The sequence below is a fragment of the Theropithecus gelada genome, chromosome 10 (assembly GCF_003255815.1).
Source record: "Theropithecus gelada isolate Dixy chromosome 10, Tgel_1.0, whole genome shotgun sequence".
Classification (NCBI taxonomy): domain Eukaryota; kingdom Metazoa; phylum Chordata; class Mammalia; order Primates; family Cercopithecidae; genus Theropithecus; species Theropithecus gelada.
Window position 1 is genome coordinate 81,882,393 of NC_037678.1, and position 24,614 is coordinate 81,907,006.

At 40.4% G+C, this 24,614-nt stretch overlaps 1 protein-coding gene across 1 annotated transcript in view; it reads left to right on the forward strand.

The window, feature by feature from the left end:
* SLX4IP (SLX4 interacting protein) overlaps positions 1-24,614 on the forward strand; it is a 193,994-nt gene that overhangs the window by 131,404 nt on the left and 37,976 nt on the right. The gene's annotated exons all lie outside the window — the stretch shown is intronic.

Sequence of the window (24,614 nt, forward strand, 5' to 3'; positions counted from 1 at the left end):
CCTAAGGAAACTGTAAATTCTTTAAAGGATTGTTTTTTATTTTTAAGTTTTTTTTTTTATTTTTAGTAGACATGTAATAATTATACATATTTATAGGATACAGAGTGATAGTTTGATACAGGTATACAACGTGTAATTTTCAAATTAAAGTAATTAGCATATCTATCACCTGAACATTTATCATTTCTTTGTTGCAAGCATTTAAAATCCTCACTTCTGTTTTTTTAAAAATATACAATAAATTAATGTTAACCATATTTACCCTATAGTGCTATAGAACACTAGAACTTACTCTAGTAGTAATCTTATATCCATTAACTAACCTCTTCCTATCCTTCCCTTCCCCATCCTTCCTAGTCTTCTAATACCCACAACTCTCTCCAATTGTATGAGCTCAATTTTTTTTTTTAATAAATAGCTTCTACATTTAAGTGAGGACATGTGATATCTATTTTCTTATTTTCTGATTACATCATCAAATTTTAGTATGTCTCTATATCTCCTTTTTTTTCTTTTTCTTTCTTTTTTTTTTGTTACAGTAGTAAGTTCTTAAGTGGTGATTTGTGAGATTTTGGTGCACCCATCACCCAAGCAGTGTACACTAAACCTGATTTGTAGTCTTTTATTCCTCACTCCCGTCCCACCCTTTCCCTCCGAGTCCCCAGTCTATTGTGCCATTCTTATGCCTTTGTATCCTCATAGTTTAGCTCCCACTTATGAGTTTGGCTTTCCATTCCTGAGTTACTTCACTTAGAATAATAGTCTCCAGTCGCATCCAGGTTGCTGAGAATGCCATTAATTCATTCCTTTTCATGGCTGAATGGTATTCCATTGTGTGTGTGCCTGACTTACTTCACTTAATTTCCTTTGGGCTCATNTAGAGACGGGGTTTCACCGTGTTAGCCAGGATGGTCTCGATCTCCTGACCTCGTGATCCGCCCGTCTCGGCCTCCCAAAGTGCTGGGATTACAGGCTTGAGCCACCGCGCCCGGCCTGATTTGTAGTCTTTTATTCCTCACTCCCGTCCCACCCTTTCCCTCCGAGTCCCCAGTCTATTGTGCCATTCTTATGCCTTTGTATCCTCATAGTTTAGCTCCCACTTATGAGTTTGGCTTTCCATTCCTGAGTTACTTCACTTAGAATAATAGTCTCCAGTCGCATCCAGGTTGCTGAGAATGCCATTAATTCATTCCTTTTCATGGCTGAATGGTATTCCATTGTGTGTGTGCCTGACTTACTTCACTTAATTTCCTTTGGGCTCATCCATGTTGCTATTGAAACAGGAACAGATATCTTATCCCCCACACAGGGTGTGTGATGGGGGTGTGGCCCGCTTCATCGGTGCCCTGCAGCTCAATCCCTTAGGGGAATATACAGAATGGGCAGTTCATAGGGAGCATGGACTCCAACCCTACAGCAGCAGCAGCGTCTAGGGTTGTGTGTGTTTACATTTCCTGAAGCCCCAGTGGGCGTGTGTTACAATGTGCTTTTTCAGTTTAGCTGTCTTAATCAGCTCAGTTAGGCCCTCTGCCTTATCTCAAGGACAGAGGGCTTTCTGTATCCCAGGTTCTTGCCTTGGTGTACTGGAAATATTGGATCACACGTGGGATTGGAGAATGGGTGCAAGGTTTTATTGAGTGGAGGTAGCTCTCAGCCAGGTGAATGGAGAGGCCAGAAGGGGGATTGAGTGGGAAGGTGGTCTTCCCCTGGAGCTGGGCCGCCCAGCTGCCAGACTCTCTGACTGCCCCTGGCAAAATTTCTCCTTATCCCGCTGTCAGTGGCCTGCCAGAGTCTGCTGGTGCCTGTCGGAACAACTTCTTCCGTTCCTCTGCTCCTGTTGACGGTCCAGCCGCCTGTGTGTGTGCCTGCTAGGGTCTGGGGGGTTTTATAGGCACAAGATGGGGGGTGTGGCTGGCCAGGGTGGTCTGGGAAAATGCAACATTTGGGCGTGAAAACAGGAGTGCCTGTCCTCACCTAGGTCTGTGGGCACAGGCCCAAGGGTGGAGCCCTCACCAGGGACCCTTCCCTTCTCTACCCAGCACTTCCTTGCCCCCCTCCCATATCACCATGAATGACAGATTTTATTCTTTTTTTTTTTTGTACATATTGCTGAATAGTATTCCATTGTGTATACATACAGCACATTTTCTTTATCCATTCATCTGGTGATGAACATTTAGACTGATTCCATATCTTAGCTATTGTGAGTAGCACTGCAGTAAACAAAGGGGTACAGATCTCTTCAATATACTGATTTTCTTCTTTCGTTAAAATACCTAGTAGGGAGATTGGTGGGATCATATGGTAATTCTATTTGTAGGTTTTTGAGGAACCTCCAAATTGTTCTCCATAATGGTTGTACTAATTTAAATTCCCATGAACCATGTATGTGAGTTCCTTTGTCTTCACATCCTTGCCAGCACTTGTTAGTTTTTGTCTTTTTGATAATAGCCATCCTAACTGTGGTAAGATATCTCATTGTGGTTTTGATTTGCATTTCCCTGATGATTAATAATGTTAAGCAGTGTTTCATATACTTGTTGGCCATGTGTATGTCTTCTTTTGAGAAATATTCAAATCCTTTGCACATTTTAAAATCAGATTCACTTTTTTGCTACTGAGTTATTTGAGTTCTTTGTATATTATGGACATTAGTCCCTTGTCAGATTAATAGTTTGCAAATTTTGTCTCCCATTCTACAGGTTGTCTCCACTCTGTTGATTGTTTCCTTTGCTGTATGGAAGATTTTTAGTTTGATATAGTCCCATTTTTCTATTTTTGTTTTTATTGCTTGTGCTTTTGAAGTCTTACTCATAAAATCCTTGCCTAGACCAATGTCTTGAAGAGTTTTCCTTGGGTTTTCTTCTAGTAGTTTTTTAGTTTTCGATCTTACGTTCAAGTGTTTAATTCATTTTGAGTTGATTTTTGTATCCAGTGAGAGATAGGGGCCGAGTTTCATTCTTCTGCATATGGATATCCAGTTTTCCCAGCAGCATTTATTAAAGAAAGTGTCCTTTCCCCTAATATGGTTCTTGGCGCCTTTGTTAAAAATCAGTTGGCTCTAAATAAGTGAACTTATTTCTGGGTTCTCTATTCCGTTCCATTTGTCTATGTGTCTGTTTTTATAACCATACCATGCTATTGTGGTTACTATAGCTTTGTAGTATATTTTGAAATCAGGTAATATGATGCTTCCAGCTTTGTTCTTTTGCTCACAATTGCTTTGGTTATTTGGGTCTTTTGTGGTTCCATACAAATTTTAGTGTTATTTTCTTCTATTTCTGTGAAGAATGCCATTGGTATTTTGGTAGGGATTGGTTAATACATGCTTAGACTCTTACTAAACTGTCAGTTTCTAAAAGGTATGAGCATTGTTGACCCAACTTGACCACAAGATTGCTTTTCACAGATGACAGAGGTTCATTGTGTTCTAGGCTGTGTAGATCTAGACACCTGCAGGGACAAGAGGGACACACCATGGTATACCACATCTTACATTGTTTATTAACAGCATCACTAAAAACGGAAATTGATTCATGCTTTTACTTTGTCATCAGTGCCAAAAACATCTCTCTATACATTTATCTAACTGCCTATTTTCAGCTGATCCTATAGTCTTCTAAGCCTGTTTCAAAATCAAGTTCAAAACCACTAACCAAAAAGCCATGCCTATTTCCTCCTCAGTCTTCAGTTCTATGTCTCACGTTCCCTAAAAATAGAGTTGTTGTTTCTGTGTAGGTAGTTTGGATGAATGTGGATTGTTTATGCTTTTGTGTATATTGGATATCTTCTCTCATTTGTGTGAGTTCCTTAGCTTTTTTTCCATTTCCAGATCCGTATAATGGAATATGCCTCAGCATGGGTATATATACTTAATATACAACCCTGGATAAGCTGCAGTCTCTAGGCTGGTGACTTTACTCATTGCTATAATAATAGTAATATTTTTTATGCTTTGAGATTTCTTTATAAACAATTTGCATAAATGACTTGGAGGCTGTTTTTCCAATTGTATGATACAGAGGTGTATGAAAATTATTCACAAACTTGGTCAAAGAACAGCATAGTACAGATATTGCCAATAGCCTCATTGTTTTTAAGAGTTACCTGAAAATTTATTTCAGTAGATTCAGTAAAAAATTATTGAGATAAGGCTTTTTAAAGACTTGACTGTCAATTCCCATCAATCCTACCTCACTAATATTTTTCCTCTTAACCTTGCCCATATTGAGTATTACCAATGTTTTTAATTTTTGCCAGACTGACAGGCCAAAAGTCAAAAAACGAGATATTGTGCTTTTCGATTTTTATTTATCTGTGTTATAGTTTAGATTTGTGGTTTTTGCCTTTTCCCTCTTAATTTTTTTTTTTTCCTTTTGTCACTCCCTTGGTCAAGGCCCATCTTGATCAGCTCTTAAATTAATGCCACAGCCTGTGATTTTCCTCTTAATTCATCCACACCTCTGCTGCCAGGGTGGCCTTTTGAAGGCAAAAATGTGATAGCTCCTAGCTTGAAACCCTTTGTGGTCAGGAACCTTAGTTGCCTGACATTCTTTATTTCACTTTTTCTCTGCTTGAGACTAGCCAGAGTGGGTCTGGCTCTTAAGCAGAGAAGAAGTTGATTAAAGATACTAGATAGCTCACAGGATCTCGGGGAGTGCCAGAGAGCCCTGTTGTGAAGCTACACAAAACAGCCTCAGCCATGAGTCAGGGACAGCTTTGAGACATGCTCCCTGTGATGCTTATGACCATATATCAGAAGCTTTGCTGAGCATCATCCTCTGCCCCATCCTGCAGAGACCGACTGCCCAGCCTGTGGCCACAGCCTTGTGCTGTTTTTTCCCTTCTGAGTCCTCCACAAGGCAAAACTAGATTTAATGGCTGTCTCCTAGTTACAAGTGAGTCAGGGGAGGCAAAATGTTTGGCTTTTACCTTGGGAAATTGACACTTATAAGATGTGGAAAGTCATCAAAACATAGGATGATAGTCAACAATTTTGAGTGGGTAGACACAAGTTACAAATATCCACTAATAACTTTCCTCTTGGCTTCCTTCTTCCATGAGCTGCTATTCAGTAACAAGAAGCTATTGCCTAACAGCCTGACTTTCCCAACTACAAAGGAAATATGCTCACCAAATATCCTCCAAAAGAGATGACCCCCCAGAGTCTCAAGTCCCAGCTCCACGTTCAGGATTTCTAAGTGATGTTTACTCCCTTTCTAGTTCATTCCCAGCACATATTTGTTAACTTTTCAACTAAGTAATGAAGTGAACTACTGCCAACAAACCTTAAATAAAATAGTAGGGAAACAGAAAGCCAAAAAAGTAACTGATATATAAATAAATACATGATGCAGCAAAGAAGACAATGAGGTAGGTAGATGCTACCATTCTAACTTCTGTAACCGTGAAATAAGTAGTTGATGTTTGTATCTTACCTCCTCTATTTATTTTGTATTCCCTGTGTTCTTTGCCTGTAACTCATCTGATTAGCTTTCTTCACCTTCATTCCCCCAGGATTTGAGCTGCCAGTGGTCCTGCCTTGATGAGATTGCCATTGTTTTAATTAACTTTTAGCACTGGGTATGTTTCACCAAGTAGAACTCATTACATTCTTTTTTTTTTTGTCTATATACTTCTCTCCCCACATTCATCTCATCATGAGCTGGCATTTCAACTCCCGTTTGGCCTGTCTGTATAGTGCCATAAAGAGCCTGAAACACTCACATGGTACTTTGAACTTTCAGCCCAATTCATTGTTATCATCTGTGTTACAATCATCCTTTCAATACTAAGGAAGCAGAGTCGTGGGGATGGAAAGTAAATGTTTGCTGAGGTGGTCATCTCCCTTTCCCAGTCCTTCATTCTAGGAGCCATGTATCTGGCCAGGGTAGCACATATTGTTCTGCTGGTCGGAGCCTATATTGCATCCCTTAGGACCTTACTCCAGTTCTACAAGGCCCTGCCTCATAATTGGCATCACAACTGAGTTTTCAGTAGACCTTTCTACCATTGAGTAAGGCCAGCTGCAGTTGAGCTGTGCTTGATTGTTTGTAAGACCATTGAATTTTACAAGCCCACTGTCTTATTTTGTTTCCTGTAAAATGAGCTGCTTTGTCAGAATTGCAGTGCTGGTGATGGCAAATGAGGCCATCCTGTAGTCTATGGATGATGTGGCTGGCAGAAACATGGCAGGCATACAGGGCACATCCAAATCCAGAAGAAAGCTCCATTTTAGTGAAGATAAGGCATTGGCTCCTCTGTGATGAAAGAGGTCAAATGTCATCTACCCACCATCACTGGCCTATCTCCCTATGAAGTGAGAGTTGGTGGGAAGGCTCAGATTAATTGCTATTGCTGGCAAATTGGGCATTTGGCAGAGCTCAGTCTTGGTTAGGTTAAGTCTGTGTTGAGCCCTAGCAGAACATTCATCCATGCCTCCATGGCCACATTGCTTATGAGACCTTTGAGCAGGTACTTTGGCAGCTAGGGAAAGAGGCCAGCCAGCATCCATGGGGTAGGTCACCTTGTCTAACTCATTATAAAAACCTCTTCTGAATGGGGCTTGCTGTGGTATGAAGTATCCCCCAAAATTCACATATTGGAAATGGTCCCCACTGTAACAGTGTTGGAAGGTGGGGAGAGCATTTGCATTATGAAGGCAGAGCCTTTGTAAATAGGTTAATGTTGTTTTAAAGGGCTTGATGGAGAGAGTTTGTCCCCTTTTGCCTTTCCTCCTTCTGCCATGTGAGGATATAGCATTCCTTCCCTCTGGAGGACTCAGTGTTCAAGGCACCATCTTGGAAACAGAGATCAGACTCTCAACAAGCCTGCTGGTGCCTTGATCTTGGACTTCCCATCCTCCACAACTGTGAGAACGTAAATTTCTATTCTTTATTCTAGTTTGCGGTATTTTGTTTTAGCAACACAATAGGCTAAGACAGGGCCCTTTGGAGAACTTTCACAAAATACATAAATATTCTCACACTCACATAAACTTTTCCCCAAATGTTTGTGTCACCAGTTCTTGATGACCCTCTCTTCAAACTATTAACCACTGCCAGTGAATCAGTATATATTTGTTTCTCAGGCATCTTTCCTTACAGACCACATAGACCCAAAATATACCACTCAGCAGTCTGCTCACTGGACAGATTTTTCTTTTCCACCCTGAGTGAGTTTATGTCATTATATTCATTCACTTCTGGCTAATACCATCCCATTGGGCAGTGACACTGATTAGGCACAAATTTTTATCTAATAACTGGTGAGTGAAGCTCTTACCTTTTTAGGTCTCTCATATTGGTCAGAGAAACACGCAGACATACTCATTGATGTTTGTGGTTATTTCTTAGTAGTAAGGGGTACAAGGTGTAAAAACCTTGATTTTCCTTTTAGATGAACTTTTTCCTGTGCACCAGGCCGTTCGGAAACATATTTTGAAAGGCTTCATCTGTCACCATCTGACATGCCTATGTCTTAGAATGACAGCCAGAATACATGCCACCTTGTGCTGTGTAAGTCCTGTCATAAATCCTTTGGTGTAGTAGACCAGAACAATGTCCTGCAAGATACTGAGATAATGAAGGTCCCTGTAGACTCAGTAGTATCACTGAAGCAGAATGTCAACAGAGCAATGAGGCAAAACAGTGAAGCTGTGTGACTTTCTCTGCCGGTAGACAGAAACCTGCTTCTGTGTTCGCTGTTCACTGGGATAGAAAAAAACAGATTTTGCCACCTCTGTAGTACTGATGCTAGGTGCTGTAGTGCTCCAGCTGAGAGACCGACTCTGGAAGAATCCCTGGCTATTTAAACTTATATTAACCTTCCATCATTCTTTAAGACTCCTCTGCATTCTGCTTAACCGAAGAGGAAAGTGAGATAAGACTGTATGAAAGATGCTCATGAATGTTTCAGGTTTTTCATGGCGGCAGATCTCTTTGATCTTCTAGGGATTAATACTGGTTTTAGTTTACAATTTTGGTGGGGTGGGAGAAATTCCAGAAACTTTCACCTAGCCCATAATTACCATAATAGTTCTCACTCCCTGAGACATGAATTCCAACTGTGGATTCTGTCAGTTGCAGAATAAACCTATCCCAAGGATACACTCAGCAACTGGGATGACAACTGCAGATTTTTACAGACATGGTGTGCCCTTCATGAGATGAATTTAAGCCACATTTCTAGATGCCACCCTCTGGTGGATCACAGCAGTAATCAGGAACCCAAGAATTATCTCAGAGCCAATGCCTAATCCTCCTCAAAAGTTCAGATATTTCCCTTTTTTCCTTGTGCAAATACCCTGGTAATCTCTGTTGATCCCACATGAAAGATTTAAAGGATGCGCTTGTAACTTTATTGAAAGGTCCTTACTTGAGGACTTCCTGGCTCTCCTTTCGAGGAGAAAATAAGTCCATGAACTGACTCAGATCTGGAGACTGGCCAGGTGGCTATGGCTCTCCTTTAAGGTGGCTCAAGTCAAGTCAGGTCCCTGTGCACCAAATCTAGATTTTTTTTTTTCTTTTTTTTTTTTTTTTTGAGACTTGAGTTTCACTCTTGTCGCCCAGGCTGGAGTGCAGTGGTGCAATCTCAGCTCACTGCAACCTCTGCCTCTCAGGTTCAAGCGATTCTCCTGCCTCAGCCTCCCAAGTAGCTGTAGTAGGTGCGTGCCATCACACCCAGCTAATTTTTATATTTTTAGTAGAGATGGGGTTTCGCCATGTTGGCCAGGCTGGTGATCCACCCCTCTCGGCCTCCCAAAGTGCTGGGATTACAGGCGTGAGCCACTATGCACAGCCTAGATCTAGATTTTTTTTTTTTCCTGTTCTACAGTGTATTGGTTTGCTAGGGTTGCCATAACATACCACAGGCCAAGTGGCTTAACTAACAGAAATTTATTTGTTCTCAAAGTCTAAAGACTAGAAGTCTAAGATCAAGGTTAGTTTCTTCTGAGGCCTCTCTCCTTGGCTTATTAATGGCTGTCTCCTCCCTGTGTCTTCACGTGAGTTTTCCTCTATAAATGCCTGTGTCTTGTCTTATCTAGAAGTCTGAGATCAAAGTATTGGCAAGTTAGTCTCTTCTGAGGTCTCTCTCCTTGGCTTGTCGATGGCTGTCTTCTCCCTTTGTCTTCACATGATTTTCCACTATAAATGTCTTTGTCTCTTCTTATGAGGATGCCAGTTAGATTGGATTAGGGCCCACTCTGATGACCTCATTTTAATTTAGTTAACCCCTTTAAAGACCTAATCTCCAAATATAGTCACATCCTGAGGTACTGGGATTTAGGACTTCAACATATGAATTTGGGCAGGGGTGTGCACAGCTCACCCCGTAACATACAGTTTAAGTAGAGTCTAAGTATGTTCTCCATCTTATTTGGAGTTATGGACATAATCAATTAACCAGTAAGCCAAAAACATCTCTGGGTAGAACCACTCTGAAAGGGTTCCGACCAGGGTCACCACTGGATCATGGCCCTCCAGTAGACCAAGTGACTTGCCCAACCATGTGCTTAAATTGACCATAAATTTCTAGTCTCCCAGTTACCAAGTGCCCCACCTTTACTTTTGAGCGTTGGTACTGTGCAGACATCATATCTGCTCTGGCTGTTAACTCTCTCTGCAAGTAACTCTCACTCCCTGGGGGACACCCCTGACCCACAAGGTGGCTACCCACTCAGGAGTAGCCTTGGTAGCATATCTTTCTCATGTTGAGCCACACACCATTTTGCAAATAGTTCTGGGGAGTGCAGGGGGATCACCTGGCACAGGCTGGTATTGTCACACAGATCGGCATGCAGACAGATCATGTACTCTCTAGGCATCATGTACCAAGGTGTGCTCCCATGTATCTCACACACATACACACACACACACACTTTTTTTTTTTTTTTTTTGAGGCAGAGTCTTGCTTCATTGTCCAAGCTGGAGTGCAGTGGTACAATCTCAGCTCACTGCAACCACCGCTTCCCAGGTTCAAGTGATTCTCCTGCCTCAGCCTCCCGAGTAGCTGGGATTACAGCTGCCCGCCGCCACACCAGACTAACTTTTGTCTTTTTAGTAGAAGCAGGTTTTCACCATGTTGGTCAGGCTTGTCTCGAACTCCTGAACTCAAGTGACTCACCCGCCTTGGCCTTCCAAAGTGCTGGGATTACAGACATGAACCACCGTGCCCAGCCCCATGCACACTTTTTTTTTTTTTTTGAGACAAGGTCTTGCTCTGTTGCCCAGGCCAGAGTGCAGAGGAATGATCATGGCTCACAGCAGCCTCAACCACCGGGGATCAAGTGATTCTCCCACCTCAGCCTCCCGAATAGCTGGGACCACAAGTGCATATCACCATACCTGGCTATTTAAAAAAAATTTTTTTGCAGAGATGGGGTCTCACTCTGTTGCCCAGGCTGGTCTGGAACTCCTGGGCTCAAGTGATCCTCCTGCCTCAGTCTCCCAAAGTGTTGGGATTACAGGCATGAGCCTCCACGCCTGTCCTGCATCAGCCTTTTTTATTGGGCAAGCATAAAAGTGACCTTGTCAAGTTGTGGGTGGCAAACATTTGAGTCCCAGATTCAAGTACCGAGCAGTCTGGCTGCTTAGGAGTATGCTCAGCAAGCCAGCTACCCAGGACCTGGAGGCTTTGGCAGTCTTCCGGCTAGACCTGCGGTCGGCTGAGTTCAGGAGGAGCCTCTCTCCCCAGGGACTAGGAGTCATTATTCCCGGATGGCCTTGGCCAGCAAATCCAGGGAGTGCCCATGATCATTGATCAGCTTGTCACTCTCCCCTAACGCCATCCCCAGAGTGTGGTGCTCTCTCACTCTGGGCCTCTGCACACGCTGCTTCTGCTCCCCTGCTTGTGCCCTCCTCATCCTCCAGCCTGTGCTCAGGTTTCACTTCCTCCAAGGAACCTTATCTGATTCTATGTAGCTTCTCTCTCAGGAGCACTTCCCTTCCTGTCTCCCTGCTCACCCTCTGGAGTAGTGGCACTCATTGTTCCCGTTGCTTTCCTGCCTCACAGATAGACTTCAGTTTCATTGAGGACAGGAGTCTTGTCCTGTTCAGCAACCACCGCAGAGCGTGTCAGAGCACAAGTGTTGGGAGAAATAAAGGAATTGTGACAACTCCGAGGTTCCATTTTCTTTGCCAAGACTTTACAGCATGTTTCCATTGCAGCATCTCTTGCCCCTTGCACAAAACGCAGGATGAAAGTGGCCTATGAGTTACAAATTATTAAGTAGCTTTTCTCGTCTGGTTTTCAGAAAGTCAAAACCACAACTTACCCCAGTGTAAGATTAGGCTGCAATATCTTCTGACTCCAGGGACAGGAAACACCTTCCCTTCTAGTCCTACCCCACCCCGGGTCTTCATTAGTATTACTACCCTGCCCAGGTACACGTTACCGAGTGTCCACCCCTTGAATGCTGACTCTGGGTTAGATCTTCCACCTACCTATGGCAGATCCCTGAGACAGTCCTTTCTAGCCAGCCTTCTTAACCCTTGTTTTAACCGTTCCTAAGCTTTAGAACCCTTTCTCTACAGATGAGAGCCAGATTTGTAGTTCAAGTAACTTGCCCAAAGATCAGATAGTAGCTAGGAAGTGTCAGAGGCCACATGAAAACTCCACTGTCTGATACCGGGTTTGTCCTCATTGCTTTGGTATCCCTATTAAGGAGAGTATTGTATGCTTATGTGTTTGTTTTAATACAATTTTCCTCTAATCATAAAAACACATCTGTCTTTAAATTAACTAGGAGCAGTATTCTGCTTGAATTACCACGTGGGTATCTTGGTTTAAAGTTTATATTCTCTATTCTCTGATCACAAGATGGAAAGGGAGACATAGACCCCCAAACACAGCTCATCTTCCAGCTGTAAGCACTTGCCTCAATGCATTTTGTCTAAATAGGGTTCAGGACATTTTTCTGTTTGTGGAACAGTAACAGTAAATTTTTTTACTGCCTATTATTCTATTCTGTATAACCTTTTCTTGTAGTTAACATCTAAGAAACCCAGTCCTTTGGAAAATGCCATAAAATAAATTAAATTTTCCTGGGTACTGTGGTTTCTGTCTGCAGTGGCCTGCTTTTTGGCATTTCTTCTAAGCTGAATGCTCCTCTAAAATCTTAGCTTACATCTGCAGCCAAAGTACCTAGCCCTCTGCTCACCCTTCTGTGGCATCTGAGGTGTCTTTGATGAACATTCAAGGCCGAATTACCAAGGTGTTCTCTCTCTTCGTCAACACGCACTTCCCAAGCAGCATTCTGTGGTGGGGCACGTTACCACCACGTTAGGGAATCAGTGTATGTTCACACGACAAGAGGCAAAAAAGAAAAAGACAAGTATTGCCAAAACAAGCAAGTTTTTCCTATTCTTTCCTCTGTCTGAGAAATGTTCCTCAACTTTCCCCAACACCCGATGCATGATACCTGCCAAAAAAAGCTTTCTCCTTGCTCTTCAGACACAAGCTCATTGTGAGCCATTCTCCCCGGCGTCCCCGCGAGTGCAAATTTGTGTATGTGGTGTTTTGTTTTGTATTTATTTTCCCAGCCCTTTGAAAACAGGGCCTTTTCCTATTTAAAATAAATTTCAGAAGTGAAATACTTTTTCCCTTTTGAGAGCCCAGCCCTTCCTCCATACAAACCTTCATGCATTTTCGGAGGACAATGAAAACTTGCTCTAAAACACCATCCGTAGACTTCCCTTTGGTCAGTGTTTTTCTCACGCATTAACAACAAAATAACAAGTACTGTACATCCAACCACTGTGATCCCTAAATAAACATAGGCCCTTGACAAGTAATTCTATTTTTAAGAGTCATTTTTTATGCGAGTCAGTTATTACAATGGGCAGTTAGAATGTGCTCCTATTGTACACACCCGTGCACAATAGGAATGGAACCGTACCGCAGTCACAGAGAAAGCTAGGTAGTTCTCTGACTTCCACAGCAGACGTGGAGGAGGACTAAGAGGGGAAGAAATACTCACTCATGTGGTTTTAGAAACAGTAAAACTGCACAGCACATTTTCAGTTATCTGCTGTTCTATTAAATATTTTTACTGTTTAGACATTGTTTTTTTTCTATTCACAGCCCTTTACAAATAGAAGTGGATTTCCCTAGTTCTCTCATAAAGCACTGTGGAAACGTGTTTTCTTTTTACACATGTTTAAATAGCTTTGGTTATTATTTACATTTCTTCCCATAATGTACTCAATCAAAACATTTTATAGGCTTTTATCCACACATGTAAAGCTTAAAAGGGCAATAATGAGAAAGCAAATGCCTATAAGTTGTCTGGTGAATGTGCTACAATTTCAACAAAGATTATTTTTTCAGGAATGGGTAATTTGTAAAACTTGAAGTTTTATGCTTTTTACCAAAAGTGTGCTAAAGCACCAGTGACAACACACAATTCTTTGCTTTCTCAAAAACTGGGGAAACTTCTCTAACCACTTATTACAGTAAATGGAAAGTAAACAAAATTTCTAAACTTTTAAGGGTAATGTTTCCACTTGCTATCATCACCTGTTGTGGACATTGCCAGAGTTGCAATGACTGATCCTTTGTCTACTTTTAAATTTTACAAGACATTAAAATTCAAAAAAACTTGATGTACAAGTCTTCCAGAAAGGTTAGGATTCTTTTGACCAGAGGTTGTCAAACTTCAATTTGAACCATTACAAGACTTTTCCCATGTAAGTATAAACCTTATTAGAATGACCCTGTTGGCCTGCTGTGAACATACTGCTTCTTTCTCTCCCACTTCACCCATCTGAACCCACTACCCCACAGATCAGAAAGACAATTTTTCCATCATAAAACAAAGTTCATATTGCCTTTGTTCTGCTTCAAATTACAATGCCAGTTCTGATGGAGCTTTTATGGTGACACAACCCCAGTATTACTTTTTGTCTGCTTGGGCTTGTTCACATTTACAACCAGACTTTCTGCATATCTGGGAACTGGAAAGCTCACAACTGCTCTACCAAATACCCCAGGACTCTTGGATTCTAGAAAGATCTCTGTTATCAAATGCTGCTTTGCAAGACTTTTTTTTTTTTTTTTTTTTTTTAATCTGAGACAGAGTTTCACTCTTGTTGCCCAGGCTAGAGTGGTGCAATCTCAGCTTACTGCAACCACCGCCTCCTGGGTTCAAGTGATTCTCCCGCCTCACCCTCTCAGGTAGCTGGGATTACATGCGCGTGCCACCACGCCCAGCTAATTTTTGTATTTTTAGTAGAGACGGGGTTTTGCCGTGTTGGCCAGGCTGGTCTCGAACTCCTGACCTCAGGTGATCCACCCACCTTGGCCTCCAGAAGTGCTGGGATTACAGGCATGAGCCACCATGCGCAACCGCAAGACTTTTTTAACGAGTTGTCCCAGTTAGCTGAGAGCCCTGCCTTCTCATTAGCTCCATGAAGACTGATGACTTATTACTACATATTCCAACGACAGGTCCCCATTGGGGTCAGGTAGAACTGGTTGGCACTCCTGCCCTGCTAGGAGCAGGGGGAAAGTAATAGGAAGGAAAATCACTTGCCCTTAAATTGATGTTGGGTGAGATTAAAAACCTTTCTTTGATGATCTGTTTGGTCACAGTATTGCTGACGATGACAACTGGATGGGAGGTCTACAGTTCCGTTTTACCCAGCAGAGGAGAATAGTCCTGACCCAGTGAAAGTCATTTTTACCAACATGTTGGGAACATAGTACCTGGGGCACTGGTTTTATATTGTCTGAACGGCTTAGTTGCCACATAGCATTGGGTATGTATGTTTTGGGGTGAGGGCTGGGGCATATAGGGAGACAGTGAGACCCCTACAAGGCTATACTTTCCTTTGACACGTTCCAGGTGAAGTCTTAGAAGGCAGCAACTCCTCCTATGTTTGACAGACACTAATAATAAGGAAAGCTCTCGCTACCCCCCACCCCCCAATATAATAGTGGCCGTTTCTCGTAGGAGTAACATACACATTTTTAGTATGTTGGATGACAAGGTATCGTGAGAACTGTTTACCTTAGCATCTACTGTTTGTTTCTCAAGAATTTCTCAAGAATTTCAGGTCCATTACACCTTAGCAATAAAAAGCCTTCTCTTATCTAGAAAGTACTTGTAGCATTCACCAGCTTGTCTGTTCCTTTTTTTTTTTTTTTTCTCCTTTGGCCAGGACCTCCCATCATAATGCCCACATTTTCAAATTTCTAGTAATTGAGTTTCACATTCCTGATCTTAACACCCATAAGGAAGCTTGAAAGAGAAAATAGATACTAGTTATCTTACAGACTAGATATCAGTAAGAGCTCTTTGATTTTGAAGTGTATGAAGGATGAGTGAAGAGGCCTTGTTTGGGATAGTACACTGTGGTCTAACACATTGGGACTGTGATTTGCTACCTGAATATCTTGGAAGTTTGAGGGATTCTAACCCAAGTGATGATGAAAAACGAGAGAGCTTTCATTTTCAAATTCCCTAACTTGACACCCTAATTATTCTAATTATTTAGAATAAAAGTGGATAACCTAAAACTGTGAAGTTTTATGGTTACTAAATATTTTAGTTAACCTCTTCAGTTGTTCATAATCAAAAGAATTTTATATTCATTATAATAACTTCTATAAACTGGGCAGGGGCATTGACTCCCTTTCGTACAATAGACATTTATACTGTCTGTAAGTGAACTTGCCACAGATTCAGAGTGAGGTGCTTCCTTGTGAAGCATTAAGATTCCCTGGGCTGTTCCCAGGGAGTTGAGTAGAGGCATGGTGAATAACTGTTCAGGTACCCCTAATTATATAGCTTGATTATATTTGTTGTTCTACCACAATGCTCTTATTACGTAGAGCATAAACTCCCATCAGATTCGCATTTATTTTAATTATTTGATCATGAACCGCGTAACCTAATGGGAAACTTGGCCCGATCTATTTTGTGAAATGTCTTGAGAAAATTATCCATGCCTACATTAAGCAAAAACAAAACTAACTCCACATGATCTCACGCATAAAAAATGAATGCCTGGAAAAGATGCTAGTTTTAAGTTTTAGACCAAGATTGAATTTCAGTTCTGGGTCATAGATTAATGTATGTGTCCAAGTAAATGTGTATATTTGTGTGTTTGTGTGTGTGTATTTAATGAATGGATAAGTATATACCCACAAATATAAGGTGCTGCTAAAGAAAATAAAAGTTACAAGGCCTGAAAGGGGACACCAAAAATATGATTTCCTTACAAATATTTTCAGGAATTTTACTTAATTGCAACCAGAAGTCTGACCTGGAAGTATAGTGTTTTGACCCCCCTAGCTGTCTGGTTTCCTATTTGTGGTGTTTTTTTTCTCCCTCAACTGTGAGAAAATATATTTTACATGGTTTTAACCCTGTGTATTCTTATAAACACTGAAGTAGAAAGTATTCCCCTCAGGGAAAGAAATTCTCATTATTTACAAGAATGATTTGCAAAAGCTTCACTTAAATAGAAACTATTTTTAAAAAACTTAACAAATCCTTATTAGATATATTTGAAAATAAAACAACTTCTTGGTTGCCCTTCAAGGAAGTGTGAACTTCTAGAAGACTGAGATTTTTGTATTGTTTAAGTTTACCCTTATTTTAGTAAAATACTGGTGTTTTCATAACAAGAGTTTACGGGCTTTATAAATAATGCCCTTGTGGTGAGGCTTTTTCATGCTTTCCCCCCTTCATTTTTAGCATGTTCAATCTTTTTTTCCTCTAGCTTTTTATATAACAGGGAAAATTAGGCTAAGTAAACTTAGGATGGCTGTGGTAGTATACAGTATTCTAATCAACTAAAAAATAACAATAAGGCCTGGCACGATGGCTCACCCCTTTAATCCCAACACTTTGGAGACCAAGGCAGGAGGACTGCTTGAGACCAGGAGTTCAAGATCCACCTGGGCAACATAGCAAGGTTCTGTCTCTACAAAAAAACATAAAAATAAATTAGTCAGGTGTGGCAGCACATGCCTCTAGTCCCAGCTGCTCAGGAGACTGAGGCAGGAGAATGGCTTGAGTCCAGTAATTTGAGGCTGCCATGATTTATGATCATATCACTGTACTCCAGCCGAGGCAACAGAGAAAGACCCTATCTCTTTAATGATAATAATAAATGAATGAATGACAACAATGAAACTTAATTAGGATGACTGTAGGGCCAGGAAGCCTACTATTGGAAAATTATAGAATTCACCATCAAATACTCATAGATTCATTTGCTGAATCAGTCAAATGATGAGAAAGATTGTTTCTGTATTTCCATTGTAGCCTCTTGTTGTTTATCAGTGTGGCGGAATAATGACATATCTCATTTTTTAAATCTCAGACGTTTTCACTTACAGGAAAGCCTCATTCTTCCTATTTAGTTGAGAGATTTAAAAATGAGGAACATAGTTGTCAACAATCCATTTAGCTGAAGAATACTTCTCATTTTTTAAATAACAGCTTTATTGAGATATAATTCATATACAATTCACCTGTTTATACTGTTCAATGGTTTTTATGTATTCAGAGTTGTGTAACCATCACCAGAATCAATCTGAGAACAGTTTCATCACTCCAAAAGAAACCCTTTACCCATTAGCAGTTACTCTCCATTTTCCCCAAGACCCCAGCCACAGACAACCAACCACCAGCTTACTTTCTGTCTCTATGGATTTGCCTGTTCTGGACGTTTCATACAAATAGAATCATCCACTGTGTGGTTCCCTATAACTGGCTTCTTTCACGCAGCATAATGTTTTCAAGGTTCATTCATTTTATAGCACATACCGGTAGTACTTTATTTCATTTTATTACAAATAATGTTCCATGGTATGGATATACCACATTTTGTCCATTCGTCAATTGATGGACATTTGGGTTGTTAACTACATTTGGCTATGATGAATAATGCTACTGTGGGTATTCGTGTACAGGTTTTTGAGTGGACATATGTTTTTATTTCTCATGGATATATACCTACGAATGGCATTTCTGGGTCATTTTGTACCTGTATGTTTAACATATTGACGAACTTCCAGACTGTTTTCCAAGTAGCTGCAGCATTTTCTGTTCTTGCTAGCAGTGTATGAGGGTTCCGTTTTCTCCACATCCTTAGCTACACCTGTTTGTCTTTTTGACTATAGCTCTCCTGTGTGTATGAAGTATTAATCTCATTGTGGTTTTGATTTCCATTTCCCTGATGGCTAATGATGTTATCATCTATTCAAGTACTTATTAGTCATTTGTATATCTTCTGTGGATAAATGTTTGTTCAGGATTTGAACCCATTTTTTGATTAGGTTATTAGTCTTTTTATTGAGTTATGGGAGTACTTTTAAACATTCTAGATATAAATCCCTGATCAGTTATATGATTTATAACATTTTCCTTTTCTTCTGTGGATTTTCTTTTTCATCTTCTTGATGATGGCCTTTGAAACATAAAAGTTTTAAATTTTAATGGTGTCCAATTCATCTATTTTGTTGTTGTTGTGCTTTTGATATCATATCTAAGAAACCATTGCCCTATCCGAGGTAATAAAAATGTACATCTATTTTTTAAGGAATTTTATAGTTTTAGCTCTTACATTCAGGTCTTTGATCCACTTTGAGTTAATTTCATATATGACATGAGTTATGGGTCCAACTTTATTCTTTTCCATGTGGATATCCAGTTGTCCAAGTACCTTTTGTTGAAAAGACTATTCTATCCTCATTTAATTTTCTTGGCACCTTTGCTGAAAATCAGTTGACAGTAAATGTGAGTGTTTATTTCTGGACTCTCAATTCTGTTTCTCTTTTTTCTTTTCTTTTTTTTCTTTTTTGAGACAGAGTCTCGCTCTGTCGCCCAGGCTGAAGTGCAATGGTGTGATCTCAGCTCACTGCAACCTCCGCCTCCCAGGTTCAAGCGATTCTCCCACCTCAGCCTCCTGAGTAGCTGGGATTCCAGGCATCCGCCACCATGCCCGGCTAATTTTTATATTTTTAGTGGAGATGGGGTTTCACCATGTTGGCCATGGTGTCGAACTCCTGACCTCATGTGATCTGCCCGCCTCGACCTCCCAAAGTGTTGGAATTGCAGACATGAGCCACCATGCCCAGCCTCAAGTCTGTTTCTACATGTTTTTCCATATGCCAATACTGCACTGTCTTGATTACTGTAGCTTTGTAGTAAATTTGAAATTGTCCTCCCATTCTTTTAATGGAACTATTTTTTTTTTTCTTTCTTCCCAGCAGAGTCAAAACTGGCATTTACTGGTTAGGATCAATAATCTGTTTTAACCTAGCCAGTGCAAACATGATTTTAAATTATTATAAATATCTGAATTTTAATGAATTAATAAAGTACCATTGATTTTGCCAGTGGTCTTCTCTAGAGATTTAGATTAAATTAAATCTTTCACAAATTTCTTGACTTTAATTGTTCCATTTTAACCAAATCAGTGAAGACAAAAATGATCCTCATTATAGTCCAGGTCTTCATAGGCAGAAAAACCACAGTGAGTTACCAGTATTCTCAGGGTATGACTGAAGGCACTCATGGGTCTTTAATTCTCATTCAGAATCCTTTGCCTCAGGTTTTAAAGTTGAGGCCAGGTTAAAATCTAACCTCCTTTGCTAACCCTTCCAGGCTTGTCCCCCATCTCTCTCTATTATTCTGAACTCTAGGCCACAGCCTACCCTACCAGGGTTCCCAGGAGCCAACAGAACTTGTCTGTGTTTTTGCACAGATATGAATGCAGTGCCCTCTGCTTCTCAGTCCCAGCAGAATGCTCCTCATGCTTTAATCCTCTGCTTGAATGTTTCCCATCCTTGGGGATCTCCCTCCTCCCAATTTGATTTGTTACTCCTCTTTGTTTAGTTAGATTTGTCCTTTTTTGTTTGTTTGTTTGTTTTTTACATTGCAGTTGCCTATGCATACCTTTGTTGTAGTAGCATTTACAATGTAACCATCCTACCTTTAACTCCTCTGTCTCTCCCTCTGCCCTCAGTTGAGTCCCTCAGGAGCAGAGCATTTTTGTTCGCACCCCTAGGACCTCACATAGTCCTTACATGTGGTAAGTGTGCAAGTGGCATGAGTTGGATGGTTCTGGTTTGATTATTACTATTTGAGAGGCACCTGGTTTTTGACAGAATGAAAAAAGCATGACCATTTCCTGTTCATACTGGCTCCTAGAACTCCTCTACTGAAATCATTTTCAAGATTAAGAAAGAGTAAAATCCCTTCTTAGTGGAATGCCTCACATATACAGAAATGTATACTCCAATTTGCTGCCAAACTGCTAACTCAGTAATAGCTCACCATGAATGTGATATTTGATAGAAATGATTGACATATAATTCCAGACAAATGTGTGCAGCCCAGATTTGTTTAACAACGTTGGCCTTAATGCCATTTCTAAGGAAACTTTTTTTTCTGAGCCCCAAAAAAGTATTTTTCCAGAAAAGCTGTTTTGAGGAGACTGCTGAGAAACAGTGAGACTTGCTCTAATGCATGGAGAAGGGGTTTGAATGATGCAAATAAGCAGAGTAGCAGTGTGTCCAGAAGTGGTGGAAAGCTGCTGGTGGTAGAAAGCTGAAGTGGTGGAAAGCTGCTGGTGGTAGAAAGCAGCAGCAGCCTGGGGAGACCATGGGGCAAGATGGAGGGACAGGGAGCTGATGGCAGGGGGTGTGGGCAGGGCTGGTATTGAGAAAACCCTGAAAAGCAGTGATATTTGACTTCATGCAGAACCTTAGAGATGAGAGTTGGTGGGAGACATCTGCCACTGAGAAAAGATGAAGACAAACCTAGCAAACCAGTGAAATGCACAAGTCCAGGAAGAAAAGAGAGAGACAGAACATGCCTGAGTTTGAACAAGATGTAGTGTATTCTTACCCTTGATTGTGTGGATATTGCTTTATAACTCAGAGCTTTTTCCAGGATCCTCTTTCAGAGACCCCAAAGCACTGTAAAGTAGCAAGTATTTGCAAATGCCAGGTAGAAAAGTCTCACACCATGTGGACTTTCTAGTAAAACAAAGGGAGAGGCCAGGTGCGATGGTTCACACCTGTAATCCTAACACTTTGTGAGGCCAAGGCAGGAAGATCATTTGAGAGCAGGAGTTCAAGACCAGCCTGGGCAACATAGTGATACCCCATCTCTACAAAATAATTTTTGTTTTAATTAGCTGAGTGTGGTGGTGTGCAAACTGGAGTCCTAGTTGCTTGGGAGACTGAGGCAGGAGGATTGCTTGAGCCCAGAAGTTTGAGGCTGCAGTGAGCTATGATCACGCCACTGCCCACCATCAAAGCTGCCTGTAACTGGAAACATCTTCACCTGAAGTGGGGTGACTGAGCTGAGTAATGCCTTGAAAATATTTGCATTTGTACCAGTGGAAGGACAGTGATGGAAAGTGATTCTGTGGGGTGGATCTCCAGGAAGCTGGGAAATGTGGCATAATAAAATGCTATGGGCTTTTGTGAGGCCCCAGGGAATGGTGAATTCTTAGTGTGCCACAAAAGGAAAAATATATAAATAAAAGGAAAGTGAAGTTTTCATGGAATGACAGGACTGTGTGTACTTCTGTCAGTGAGTGGGGACCAGGATCTTGGAGAGGTGGCAGGATACAGGCAGGATGCAGCTTTAGACCTTCCCAGACACCTGATCTGACACTTCTCCATAGGCCATTAGAGTGTCAGTCTATTGGCTTCCTACTCTTATTTTAAATTCCCTCTGTTCCTGGTATTTCCTTGATATTTCCATTTTGCTTGGGTTACATATTTAAACCGTTTTTTTAAACCTGCATTCTACGTTTTTAGCAGTAAGGTTTCCTTTATCTTACTCTTTCAGATTTCCCCAATTCAGCTTTTAGAGATGAGCCCTTTTTACTACCAGGCGATATTTTTATAGAATGATGCGCTTTCTATTCCATGCTTAACAGGTTGGTAATGTGGGTTGACTCTGCACAATATGCATATATGTGTCTATAACTATGTATCTATAAATCTGTATTTTCATCTTGGGCCACTAGTTGAAAAATCTCAAGGTGAAATTATTGTTCTTATTTTACAATGGTATGATAATTTAAGCTTAAGGAAGATAAGAGCTTTACAATCACCTATTAGATCATTTTTGTTTAGATTTCCTTTAAATTGTTATCTACTTAGAAAAATTATTCTAAACATTATAGTTATAGTTCACAACATAATAAAAGATGCTTTTGCCTTCCTTGTAAAATGTTATTTTCATGGTTAGGAAATTACCTATAAAAGCAAGCTTTAATATGATTTATGTTCTGAGACTTTGGAGGAAGGTCTATATTAATATAAATATTTAGAAGAAAAAATGTATCATCTTTAAAGGCCTTGAATATTTTCATGATGGTATTTCTTTTTTACAAAGAAATCTTCTTTAAAAGAATACTTTCAGTTTTTAAAACATCAGAAATTTCAAATACATACAAAAATAGAATCATGTAATGAACCCCCACTTATCTGTCATCAGCATCCCAGTTTTAAACAGCATATAGAGAATGTTATTTCATTTATATGCTCATCTATTCCCTCCTCCCCCAACTATTTTAAAGTAGATCCTGGATGTCATTAAATTTTATATATAAATGATTCAATATACATAACTCTAAAAGAGAAGTGATTTTTAAAATGTTAAAAGCGCCGTTAAAGACAATAAAGTAATGTCATCAAGTATCTAGTCCATCTTCAGATTTATCTGAATGTCTCTTCAGTTCTTTTGTAGTTGAATTGTTCTATTCAGGGTCCGAACAAGGTTGGTGTGCACATTCATTGCACTCGGTTGATTCTCTTTATCATAGAAGAACACCTCCTTTAACCTATAGGAACCCCCCCTCCCCAGTTTTTTTTCTATCTGTTTATTTAAGAAAGTGGGTCAAATGTCCTCTGGAATTTCCCACATTTGGATTTGGCTGGCCGCATCTGGATGGTGGCATTAGCCTGCCTCTTCCAGCCCCTTATATTTTCTGTAGATTGGTGGTTAGAATCACAGGCCTGATGAGGCTTGGGTCCCTTGTGTGAGAATACTTTGTGGGAGGTGGGTGTTTTTTCTGTTGCATCTCATCTGGCAGCACATGATTTCTGGTTGTATCCCTTCTAATTTCATGCTAACAATGTATATACAATGAAAATGGAGCTTTTTATGATTTTTAAAATTAATCAGTATTTTAGATTTGTTCATTAGGTATTTATATTACTAGTAAATACTGTTTAAGCAAAACAAAATTTAAAAGACTTGTGGCTGGGCGTGGTGGCTCATGCCTGTAATCCCAGCACATTGGGAGGCTGAGGCGGGCGGATCACCTGAGGTCGGGAGTTCAAGACCAGCCTGACCAACATGGAGAAACCCTGTCTCTACTAAAAATACAAAAATTATCCAGGCATGGTGGTGCATGCCTGTAATCCCAGCTACTTGGGAGACTGAGGCAGGAGAATCGCTTGAACCCAGGAGGCGGAGGTTGCAGTGAGCTGAGATCGCGCCATTGTACTCCAGCCTGGGCAAAAAGAGCGAAACTGTGTCTCAAAAATAAATAAATAAATTAATTAATTAATTAATTTAATTAAAAATAAAATAAAAGACTCCTTTATGTAATCTTCTGAAACTTTGCCTAATTCAGGCAATTAAGGTAAATATATTGAGGTAATGTTTCAGAATAAAACCTGGGTATTAGTATACATAGTTCCTTTTTAAATCTGAGTCTATGTAAGATCTAATTGAGGACCTTAATTAAAATGATTGTAAGTTATTGCATACCTATCGTCATAAGGCTTATATATCTGCCCAATATACATCTTATGTGAACTCTTAAGGACTTGTATAATAGGAGATAAAAATAAAAAGCATATATATGGTGGGGTTTTTTTCCTATGAAAACGCAAATCAGCAGGTAGTTAAAACAAAATTAAAGAAAGAAAAGAAAACAAAAAAAGGCATGAGATCTGTTCATTTAAATTCTCTGGAGGAGTGATAATAATTGAGCTAATATGCATTGGCTTCTCATAAATTGCTTCAGTAGTTTAGGCCTTGAGTGCCTTAGAAATTAGCTCTCTCCCCTTGCCTCTTCATTGTTGCTATAGAGTCCAGCTAAAGGCCTGTTTGTGTTTAAAGAACTAGGATAATCTCTTATATTCACTGACAGAGCTTACATTTTGTTTTTGTCTTCTAAGAACTCTGCAGAGCACTACCATTACTCTAATAAGACTCTCACTACTAATTTCATTATAACATACCAGTAAATCAACAAAATAAGATTTAGAGCAGTAACTTCCAGACGTGTCTGAGCATCAGAATTCCCTGGAGCTCTTTAAAAAGAATGTAGTTCTCTGGCTCTCACCCCAGGTTCTCTGGGCATGGGGATCCAGGAATCTGTATGGTTGGAAAAGACCTCAGCCTTGGAGATTCAAATTTCCCGAGTGATTTAGATATGGGCAGTGGACTCATGACTGGGAATCGGAAAGACCCTAGACTAGTACATAGATGCTTATTTGAGCTTGATAGTGGATTATTTAATAACTGGAAGAAGTAGAAGAGATGATAAGTTTTAGGAATATGTAGTGTTTTCATCCATAACTTGAGCGAATGCATCAAAAATGGGTAAAAGACCTAGTACCTT